Source organism: Choristoneura fumiferana, chromosome 25 (genome assembly GCF_025370935.1).
Source record: "Choristoneura fumiferana chromosome 25, NRCan_CFum_1, whole genome shotgun sequence".
Taxonomy (NCBI): domain Eukaryota; kingdom Metazoa; phylum Arthropoda; class Insecta; order Lepidoptera; family Tortricidae; genus Choristoneura; species Choristoneura fumiferana.
The window spans coordinates 6,598,826-6,608,094 of NC_133496.1; positions in this window are offsets into that span (position 1 = coordinate 6,598,826).

Below are 9,269 nucleotides of genomic sequence, written 5' to 3' on the forward strand. Positions count from 1 at the left end.
GATGATTCCGCCAATACCGAGGTTGAAGTTGACGCTGTGAATAATCGTTCTTCAGTAGCTTTGGTGTGCAGCAGTGGCGAAGCGTCCATAGAACCCCATTCCCACCGGCTTGCCCAATATTTACAAAATAGGACAACATGACATTCAGTATTTATGAAAAATGTAAGCGATCTTTGCTTCGGCTGTACCACGGAAATATCTGACGCCACGCGACTGGTGTGCAGTACAAAAATTAACTTTGGAGGTCGATGAATCAAACTTAAACCAAATTGTCGTTAACTTTCAAATATTTTATATCGACCATCTCCAGCGCGTCACTACAAAACTGTATCTCAACTCGCGGCGGACTCGACTACTTTGTCGATATTAATTAAAAAGGGGTCTGTACAAGTTAATATTAAAGAAAATTAAGCAATCTCCGCCCGCAAAAGTTTGTAATGAATTTTCAGAGCAACAAGAGGCTGGCACTGAGCCGTAAAAAGGCTGCTTTTTGCACACTAAGCGGTTTCATTTTGTTAAAATTAAATAAAGTATGGGCAGCGGTCTCGCAAAAAGTTAACGACGCTTAGGTATTCAGCGCTTTGATGGCATTTGTTATGATTTCTTTGTCTTATATTTTCCTTTATTGTTTCAATTATTAGCGAACTGGCTTTATTGTTTGCTTGACAATATGAAGCTGCATCTATTAAAAAATAAGAAACGTTTATTGTTAAAACCGTGTATAATTTTGGTAAAATATATGATTTAAAAAACTTCAACAGTTGCCACATTGCGGACATAAATACCGGTATTAATTCCACATTAATTTTAATATTTTTTACAGAGAACTTTCCTACTCCGAAAAGTTGTGAATAATAACACATTTTGTTACATTTTGTAGACATTCTTAATCAACATTGTATCTATTTTTTATACATATAAATGCCGACAAACGGGCATACGATTTTATCTTACTAATTTTATTGAATAATTTGAGTAAGTGAAGTGAAGGAACGTCACATACGATCCACCTAGGTATGTTACCTTTGCTCTCTCAGCGCCTCAAATCTATCCCGCCTGTCATTAAGTTGTTCGCTTAACCTCTATGTAATAATTCAACCGCAGTCCATATTATTCTAGTCTAGACCACAAATACACAAATAGCAAGACTGTAATCACTTCAAAAACATTGCCATAAATCAAGCCGTAATATTCATATCAAAACCTTACAAACACACAAAATTCAACTCTACAAAACCAGCATAGAATTCAACATAGCTTTAAGTCACATTCACTCTTATATTACACTCTCAAGGTAAAAAAGGCGTAAGTGTGTATTGTATTCAGAGTAGTTACGACTGTTTGTATCTGAGTAGTTAGTATTAGCGCGATTGATCTGTAGATGCAAAAAGGGCGTATGTGTGTTTGGTGTTAAAGTGACCTATGGCGTTTTGGTTTTGTAGGGTTGGCATTAGCAATGGCGGCAGGCTGGGGGGCTGTAATGGGTCCGCAATTATCACCCTATTAAGTAGTTTGGGGACGCCATTCAGTGTGATGACCCTGCCGGGAGTTACTGGAGCGTTATATAGCAGTTGGGTTATACATATTAGTAGTAGCACAGTCTACAGGGCAATTCTGAAGGCGTATCAGGATCAATCCTAATCAAATATAAATTTAAACGAACAAAGGTAACGTTTCGTGTGCTCTGCCTACCCCATTTGGGAATACAGGCGTGGAGTTTGTGTGTGTATATATTTGGAAAAAATTGCTCCAAAATTTGCAAAAATTTCGCCCGTCCTTTATCTTCCTAGCTGTATGTTCAAAAAATATAATTAAAATCACAAAACTAAAATTTAATGGATAACTTTCAACCGAAATTGGTATATCAACATGATCGGATATACCATTTTTGAGTTATTATCGAAAAACTGAGCCTGTACAAAATGACGTAAGTGCTATATAGGTGATAATGCTCTTTTGCTGGCAAACTTTTTCACGTCGTTTTGTCGCTGAACCAATTCGATTTTTGGAACAGACGAGTGTCCCCCCTTCCCAGCCTATTTAAGTAACGCTACGAAATCTTACACTGAGCGTGGTCCAACATACTTTGTTTTATATTCGCATGTATAATATGTATTATGGTTATATATACACATATATAGTTATATAGTAGTTTATTGATTTATTTATATTGTAGTTTATGTATTATATTGTTTAAAAGACTGTATAGTAGCTTCCACAATATTTTTTTTTCTCTTAAACTCACTCTTTGTCGGACCCTAACTGATTGCTCCTCTCATCTACTCAAAGGTTGACTGGTAGAGATCGCTTAAAGGGATAAGTCCGCCTTTGTACAAGTATCTCAAAGTTTGTCAATTGTGTTTTGTTTATTTTCTTTTGTACAATAAAGAGTTTACATACATACATACATACATACATACTCTTAGCCGTTTTTTTTAATTCAAACTCCATTAAGCATCTACCATCTATATCCCTTTTTGTGTGCAAAGCAGTTTCTCCAGTATTTATTTTCTACAAAACAGTGGCACCCGCGCGTCTACGACTTATCAGATGCTAATAAGAAAAGAATGCTAGTATGCAAATTGATTCTTCTGTACAAAAAACTTTCAACAAGAAACCTTTATATGTCTAAAATAAGATTTAAAATGGGGTAACAAACTCTCGTGTTATATTATCTTTTGTTACAGACCATCCCATTGTTATGACTTCATTTGCTGTATTTTTTTCTTTTGGTATTGATTTAGCCTTGTAAGTAGGAACGCTAAGAATTTTTACGATCAAGAATGCAACAAGAGAGTTGAGATATGTTTTCGCGGTTTATTGTATGTGGGGATTGTTAAAAAGTTACTGTTTAAGAGTTCATTCAAAGCCAAGTGCGAATCGGACTCGCGCACCGAGGGTACCCAAGAATAAAAAGTAGCCTATTTGATTACATTTCAAATGTAATTTAAATTTTACCACGAGCTTTACGGTGAAGGAAAACATCGTGAGGAAACCTGTTTAACCTGTGAAACAATTCAATGGTATGTCTGAAGTTCTCTATCCGAACTGGTTCCACGAGGGAACTACGGCCCTTTCATTCCGAGAGGAGGCCTGCGCCCAGCCTGTAGGTAGGACGTATATAAGGCTGGGATGATGATGATGATACAGGGCAATAAAACTTGTTATAAGGACCAGTTTGTCATCAGGCAATTTATTATACTAAGTATTATAGAAAATTACCATCAGTATGTTATATATGTTATCGCGAAGAAGTTATGCAATCTAGAACCATTATCTAGTCAAAGAGGAACGCGGTATGCAAAACGCGCCAGCCATTGGTCACGGGAATGGCTGTGGCTACATTTTGCTACATACTTTTCCAATTGAAGCTTACTTGTTCGAAAGCCCTGTTCAAATCAATACGTCAGCAACGACCATACATGATAGTAAATGGCGATCTACCATCTCAAAAGGCATCGCATTATTGGAAGAAGAATGTCTCACAACGCTAGTACGTGAAGCGCCTATTAGGTACGTAAAGAAAGACCTAAAGTTCTCCTATACGTACCTACACACTCGACCCAACTGAATCGTGACCACTGTGGAACCTTTTCGTAGTAAAAGTCATAGTGACATCGCATTGCTTGACAAGGGGATTTATTATGACACTTACTGTGAGAACGTTCTACGCTGGGTCAGGAATTAAATGGTTCGATTGTATACTCGTACAACAACTCAGCTGGACAACTGTACGCCAGTCATTAAGAGCCCAAAATGGACTTCGTCTTTTTTGTTTTTAGGGTTCCGTACCTCAAAAGGAAAAAACGGAACCCTTATAGGATCACTTTTTGTCCGTCTGTCTGTCTGTCAAGACCCTTTTTCTCAGGAACGCGTGGAGTTATCAAGCTGAAATTTATACCAAATACTCAGGTCTACTGTCCCTGGGAGCTGTAAAAAAATCATACTTCTAAGGCAACGCAATCAAAAGATACAGCCGTTTATGCTGCAAATTTTCGACATTTGCAAGGGAATCAAAACCTACGGGGTACTTCCCGTGAACTCAGAATCTTGAAATTTGGTACGAAGCAACCTCTTATAGTATAGCACAGATAAAAAAAAAATTGCGAAAAGCATACATTTTTATTTACATCATATAATAAATTATTTTTAATATTTTTTTATAAATTGTATGGAACCCTCGGTGCGCGAATCGACTCGCACTTGGCCGGTTTTTTTCTTTTGGTTTACCGCCATCAAAACTGATGAGGAGGACTATAATATTAAAATGGCTATCTTGGTTCCTTGGTTTGAAATGGACTGCTGAGCTGAAGTGCCCTACTGGCAGGCGATAAAAACCAAGAACAAAAGCAGCATGACCCTAAGGCAGGCTTCGCGAGCTGAGGCTCGTCAGCATTGCTGCAATCAGCTTCATTTTTTGGAAGTACCTATACAGATACATAACTACCTGACTTGCAAACAAATGCGCTGGTTAAACCCAATATATGAAATTTTGGGAGAGAAAAGTCCTCGTGTGGCGACAGCGAACCGGAAGACGAAGCGTTGGCAGGCCTCCCACTAGGTGGGCTTACAACATTGTGAGAGTTGCGGGCAACCGGTGGATGCAAATGGAGAGGTATTGCCGTTCACTGTGGCGTTCGAAGGGAGAGGCTTTTGTTCAGCAGTGGACGTCTTCCAGCTGATGCTGATGATGAAATTTGACAGACGTTTGATATAAGGTGTACCTAGGTACTTACCAAGAAGTTATTTTTCTCTATTATTAGTCATATTTCACCCACTTCTTAATTTGGAAGGGATACATACTTTGGGCACAGCTTTGGGTAACAATCACAGCTAAGCTTGTATAATATTTTTTTCTTTACAAAAACTTACCAATTACACGTTATGCTTACACTTCTGAACCTTACTTTAAACAAAAGAGTTAAAAAAATACAGCTATGTTTGGCCCACCATGCACCACATGGATTCACTTAACCTGTCACAACCTTTATTACAAATGCAGCTAAAATTGCCCACCACTAATCAATACTTAATAAATCCAAATAAAATCATAATCGTAATAAGGTTTTACTGCAAATTACTGCGTAGAGGCAGTTAACTTAGTGCGCTGTATCGGAGCGCGCGGGGGGCCAATCTGAGGGCAATTTTGACGCAGCGGGGCTCCGCTAAACTTTCTGGGGCCACCGTAGGTGTTGCTTTATAAGTGGCCAGTTAGAACTTAATAGAAAATATTGTCAAACGTGCCATATGCCATATTCTAGGGCCAATATTAGTGTTCTGTGTGCCCGCTACTCGTTGGGCCAATTTCTGCCAATGGTAAGATGGAAATAAATTGATGCTCAGTGCTCACTTATCGGATAAACGTCGGGGGTTGGCAGGACTGATGCCATCGTGAGAGTTGTGGGCAACCGGTAGATTTGTACAAGTGGCAAGTTGTTTTTAATTGTGGCGTTGTAAGAAGGAGGCGTTTGTTCAGCAGTGGAAGTCTTCCGTCTGATGATGATGATGATAATTAAATAACTTGCGAATATAGCTACGGACAAAAAGTACTCGAAAAGTTGCAAAACATAAAAGTGAACCGGAAATATGCCACATTAAGGCCGCACACTACTGCAAGCACAATATTTTATTAACTCGCATCAATGAACGGATAATAACTGTTTAATAGACATAAATTTATCTCTTATAACACCACATAAAATATACCATCAAGAAACCAAAACACAAACAAATCTCAACCTTATTTTAACGAATGAAGGTGTTAGGTTAAGAAATGCGACGGTAGTAACAGTGGTGGGGTTGTATTCTAAGAGTCATATCGGAGTCATATTTGAATCGCATTCCATGATTCGGCAGTTTCTTTCGATTGAAGATGGACCACCAATGAGCGGATAAAAACGTATTAGTAGTGATGTGCTCGTGGTTTATCGATGCTTTGTTTAAATATCGATCTATTTAATTAACTTATTTAATTAATTCATGAACTAAAATAACTGTCAGGGCTTTAAACATGTTTAAAGCATTGAAAGGAAAATATAAAATCGTTACATAAAGGAGTCGAAAGTTTTTGTTGAAATAAAATAAGCATAAACAATGATAAGTACATGAAGTAAAAAGTTTATAAATGTAGTGCACTTTGTAGACTTTTCTTTTTACAAACCTTTGTACATTTACACGTGAATTAAGACTTGCTTTCAATGGTTGTGTACATCATGTCTGTGATTAAACCACTTGAGTGCCAGCTTAGAATTGCAGAGATTAAACGGTAGTAACAGAGCAATCGTTTTGTCAGCAATGAAAGATCCTATTAATATTAAAATACCTACCTACCTAAAACAAAAACGCCTGAACATTCCTCAGTGTCGTAGAAAAATTCATCTCCTAAGTGCACGTTAAAAAATCACTTAGCACTTTTTATTGCATGACAGTAAGTGCTTAATGAGGTGTGTACCTACACCTCATTGCGCGCAAGTACTAAGGCATCAGTAACTGATCAATAGCATGATTAACGGCACGCCACCAATTATTATTGATATTCTCATTTAAAATTGTCTTTTTTAGTTTGTGCTCATAGCAATTGACTTCAGTGTTGTGATATTCCGTAATTTAAAGTTTGTCACAGAATTACAGAATTAAGCTGTGGTTCCCACGCGGGCCTGGTGTGGATTAAGAACTTCAAACACCAGGATTCTGGGAGATTTTTGTTCAACAAATATTTCATATGTATATAATTTCATATACTTCGCACGTAAATTTCTATAACCCAAGATCTTTTGCTTGAGAAGCCATAATAGGTATAGCTCAAACTAGCTGGTTAGCCTAGGCCACGGTTTCTCAAAGTGGGGTACGCGAACCCCTAGGGGTTCGCTATTCGACGGTAGGGGGTTCGCGACAAGGTTTACTTGATGGTGACTGCAAGACTGGCAAGATGATAAATTGGTTTTTGGAGTCTTTTTGTATTTTTTATTTCAACTCCAAATTTGTTACTTATTTGTTTGTTATTTGTTGTTGTTTGTTTCAGTTTATATTTTTGTTGGCAAGATGATTCTTACCTATACTTGTTACTTTATTGAAATAAGTAATATACATTATATTTTGTCAATTGAAATAAAATAAACTTAAGTTTCTCCAACAGTATATAATTTTATTATACTTGGGGGGTAAATTTTTTAACGTAAGATTCTTGCTAGAAACTAATAGGGGTATAGCCATACTAGTTGAAAACCCTGCCTAGGCTAACCACGGCTTTTTTTACAGTTTGCAGGTAAGCGGGTTATCAAACAAAATTGCCACAACTGGAAAAGTTATATTTCAAATAAAATAAAAATATTATTCAAAAATATCGATATAAATACTACCGCATCCCTATCTAATACTAAAAAGCGATTCCGATGCACAATCAGCACACATTGATTCCTTTGTAGCGGCGAGTGATTTATTGACCGTCTCTGTCAACACCGCTGGCACTTTACACACGCTGAATACTTCATTTGATCCGGATTTTTATCGATAATAAAACCTCGTGAAGTACCTCACTAATTTGGGATTGATGATCAGGCGCGGAAGAAAGAGATGTTTAACTTAGATGGTCAGGATATTTTTTAAACATTAGATTTTTTCATTGATGTTGCTAAATTGTCAAAATAACGTCATAGGTATTTAATTTACAGTTGACTTTTTAACACCCGACGCAAAAAAGGGTTTTTATAAATTTGATGCCACTGTCTGTCTGTGGCATCGTAGTTCTCAAACTAATGGATCGATATCGATGCGGTTTTTTACGTGAAAGCGAGTTTTCTTGCGGTGGTTCTTAGCCATGTTTAATTAGATTTGGTTTAGCCATTTTTGAGATATTGCACTTTGAAATTACAATACCGTATATAAATACGTAAGATCAGAGACCGTATTTACTAACGTCTCTGGCGCTCAAGATCGCAATCAAATGACAGTTTTTGTATGCCAAATCTGTCATTTGACTGCAATCGCGCGCATCAGAAACGTTAGGCAACGGCCTCAGGATAGAAAGAAATGGTGAAAGCTATCGCGAACGTCAGTGTGTTAAGCCAAGTTTATACTTGCAAGAAAAATCGTGCAAGTTGCATTACATTGCGGCGCTCGATTGACCACTACAAACTCGTTGGCTTTACGGCCTCGCAATGTAATGCAACTTGCACGATTTTTCTGGCAAGTCTAAACTCGGCTTTAGACAATAAGGCTTAAATGGTGGGTGTACTTACTGTCAAACGCGCGAACACAGCGGTTGTGAATTCGAGCGCGTTTAAAATATATCTTGAGTTTTTCGATGAAAGAAAATATTATCGTAAGGAAACGTGCATAATTCTGCGAACGTTCCTAATCGCACTGGGCCCGCGTCATCCCAAACCCACTCGCTCTGAGAGAAGGCCGTGCTTAGCAATTAAATATATCACCGGCTGACAAACAAAACTCACTAAAATTTCTGTCACTGCCTTCAAAAAGTCGTATCTTGTTAGTAATTTCATAATGAGATACGAGCTTTGTTGTAAGTAGGTATTTGCTGCTTAGTGACTTTTGCTTGTCACCCGAAGAATGAGTATTATATAGACCAATGATGTTGATGATGATGACGGTCTTTCAACCTTTATCTTCTCTACACAAACGGTCCAGTTAAATCTCTGTGATTCAATGATTCTGAGTCATATTATGAATAGGTACTATCATCTCGATAAGTGTATTTAGTATACAAATGATCCTCTTTTGTCGATCCATAAGTACTTTGATTGTATTTTGTACTTGTAACGTGAACTTGATTGCACTTAAAATAAATTGCAACATTTTTCACTTCTGTAATAGTTTCTAGCGATATTTTAATTAAGTAGATACACTTATATTTACTATTGATTCACGTTTCTACAGTAAAAGTGGGTTGCTGATGATGAAAAAGATTATTGGTAGGTAAATTGCTGCTGCCCAAATTAGGGGCTATATAGGTATGTCCCACTGCTTTGCTCAGACCTCCTCTCAGAATAAGTGGGCTGAGGCCGTAGTTCCCACGCGGGCCCAGTGTGGATTGGGAGTCATGAAATTGCTTCGCAAGTTTGTGCAGGTTTCCTCACGATGTTTTTACTGTAAAACTAAGATAAACGTTAACGTTATGACAGCACCCCTATTCTAGGAAACCCGAGCTTCAGTTGATGTCGGAGCCGTGAAGCAGACAGTCAAGCGGAGCAAGACGGTAAGTAATGCGGAGCGGAGTTGCAGACTGGTTTTCCATTCGCAGAGTTTCCCCG